Consider the following 2,876-nt stretch of genomic DNA (forward strand, 5'->3'; position numbering starts at 1 on the left):
AACGGAAATAACAATCATATTGGTCTAGTATGCACAAAAAAACCTTAGTGACCTAATATGGACAAACTGGAAACCTAATTACCCTCCTAAGTCATTAACCCTAATTTTAAAGACATTGAACAATAAACTAGTTCGTTTAGAACTCACATCGTCCCATATCGACTAAAAGAAGAATCTACTACTCCTCTATATGGCGAAGCTCTTCATCTATAGTCGTCCCTTTGAGGACATCCAATAAAATTGGAACGATACAGAGAAGATTTGCATGGTCCCTGCGCAAGGATGACACGCACAAATCGAGAAATGGTCCAATTTTTTTTAAACCCTTTGTCATCTTCTCTGGAACCCTAATTCCCTTTTCAAATGCTAATAGAGTTCAATTGTAATTCTTAAATTTCAGTATATCATCTACTGAAGTCATGATCAGACAACATGTGGATTCCATGGTCAGATTGATCTTCTTGTTGATGTCTTCAACCATTTGTGGCAAGTAAGGGTGATCTTTCTTTCTATAAAGTCTCTTTTAAGTTTTTTACTTTTCCTATCATTAAGTTTCATGCTTTATAAACTTCTGTTTATGTGTTGTATACAGTCTGTATGTGTTTGTTTATGTACTGATTTTTTTATTCATTTTGCAACTTCAGTTTCTTAGTTCATGTTGTGGTTTTGCTGTTTATAAAATAATTGATAATAGGCATCCTTTGCAAGTCCATGTTGGGTTTTACATTTCCATTCGTTATCAAATGTAGACATTGATGGGAGGTATCAAAGTGAGATTGTTTTTGTACATATGGATGTGTTCATGTAAACATTTAAATGACAAAAAAGAAGTTATTGATAAAATGTTGCATATTTATGTAATGAAGATCATCAATCATTTGAGTTTTTGGACTTGGAAATTCTGAAAGGGTTGTGTGATAAGTTTAAATGGAAGCAACTATTTTCAGTCAAACAAGTCAGTCACATTGATTAGTAAACATGTTTTCTAAATAATTAGGGTTAATGACTTAGGAGGGTAATTAGGTTTCTAGTTTTTCCGTATCAGGTCACTAAGGTTTTTTTGTGCGTATTAGACCAATATGGTTGTTATTACCGTTTAGAATAGTCCTTTTTACCTGTTAAACAGGAAGAAACTGGTAAAAATGACTATTTCCAAACGGTAATAATAACTATATTGGTCTAATACGCACAAAAAAAACCTTAGTTACCTAATACGGACAAACTGGAAACCTAATTACCCTTCTATGTGTAACACCCAAAATCTGGAAAAAAAACCAAGAAAGGAATGAAAAGCCCTAAGTCAAAGGAGCCAACTCGTCGAGTCCAAGGAATGACTCGGTGAGTCGGAGCGGGATCCGTGTGCAAGGTTTAGTGACCGACTCGGCGAGTCGGCTAGTGTACTCGGCAAGTCCGATCTGGGTTGGGAAACCCTAATTTCGGGACTTGGCACCCTATTTAACCATCTCATTCTCATTTCTAGGGCTTCATGTATAGCCCCCACTGTCCAGAGTGAAACCCTAGTGTCCTCTATGAAAGTGTGAGCTATTATTATGTGTTCTTGAGTGATTTGAAGACTAGAAGAAAAAGGAGTTGGAAGAGCTAAGGAGTGATTGTAGATCCAGAAGGAGTCCCTCTTCCTCATGACTTTCTGGTAATAAAGCTCTTACATTGATCTATGCCTTCTTAGATCTCTTCATGTCCCTTTTATGAGACTTTTGGGACCATTTCCAAGGCCAACCCGAGTATTGAGCCTTTGAGGAAGAATAGAGACTAGATCGGATCATCTTTGAGCCTTAGGAGCTCTGAGGAAGAAGCTTTTCTCAGCTATGGTTTCCTTTCATGGCTTAGACCTCCATTGTAGCTTGGATTTGGTGTTCTAGCCTCATAACCCCTTGCATGCATGTAAAGTTAGCAACTTTAAATGCAATGCTAGCATAAGGAGTCCAGATCTATGAGTTGGAAGTATTGGAATAGACTGAAATCGACATACTAGAATTGTCATATAGAGAACTCGACGAGTCAGGTCGCTAAACCCAAACCCTTCTGTTATGAGTCGGATCAGTGTGTGGGGTTAGAGAAGGACTCAGCCAATCTGTGTCCGTGATGGACATGAAGATCATCGTACTCGACGACTTCAAGGAGGAACTCAGCGAGTCCAAGGCAATCTCCTTAGTTGATGAAGATGGACTCGATGAGTTGTAGAACAACTCGGCGAGTCGGTTGAAGATAGTCCCGAAGTGTTAGATGAAGGAGAACTCGTCGAGCTCTCGCTAGACTTGACCAGTTGAGTCGGGGTTGTTTGTGATTTGAGGAGCATGGACTCGGCGAGTTGGTGGAATAACTCGGCGAGTCGAGTCAACTGGAAGGTTGACTTTGACCAGGACTTTGACTGTGACCAGAGTTGACTTAGTTTGACTTCTAGAGTTCAGTTTGGGACTAAGTGTTATATTGATATTAGTAGCTCGGGGAGATAGAGGAGCAGCGGTTCGGGAAGGTTGTTAGTCAGCAGCCAGAAGTGTAACAGTCAAAAAGGCATCAGTTAGAACTTTAGCAGTGTGAGGTGAGTTTTCCCTTTGTGTGAATGGGTCTACGGCCACAATGTGGGCCCATGTAGTTATGAGTAGGAAGGCCCAGGGGTTAGCCTTAGGCACAGTATGCTAGTATAGTATTCAGGACCAAGGTCCAATGATAGCGGGCGGGTGCCCAAGGAATGGTTTATACGATAGTTTATATTTGTTGTCTGTGTGATACATGTATGTGCCTGGTAGGGAGGTGAGTGTGGGCGAGGTCCCGTATCTCACCAATAGCAGAGTATGGACGGTGTTCCATATCTCATGAGCAGCAGAGCAGGGGCGAGGCCCAAGTTAGGAAAGGAG

General features: G+C 40.5%; 1 non-coding gene across 1 annotated transcript; it reads left to right on the forward strand.

The window, feature by feature from the left end:
* The first annotated feature begins 215 nt into the window (after positions 1 to 215).
* On the forward strand, positions 216 to 318 carry LOC111918392 (U6 spliceosomal RNA). Its single transcript, XR_002859207.1, has one exon. It is a non-coding gene; the product is annotated as a U6 spliceosomal RNA (small nuclear RNA).
* The last annotated feature ends 2,558 nt before the right edge of the window (positions 319 to 2,876 follow it).

This window comes from Lactuca sativa, chromosome 8 (assembly GCF_002870075.4).
Source record: "Lactuca sativa cultivar Salinas chromosome 8, Lsat_Salinas_v11, whole genome shotgun sequence".
NCBI lineage: Eukaryota > Viridiplantae > Streptophyta > Magnoliopsida > Asterales > Asteraceae > Lactuca > Lactuca sativa.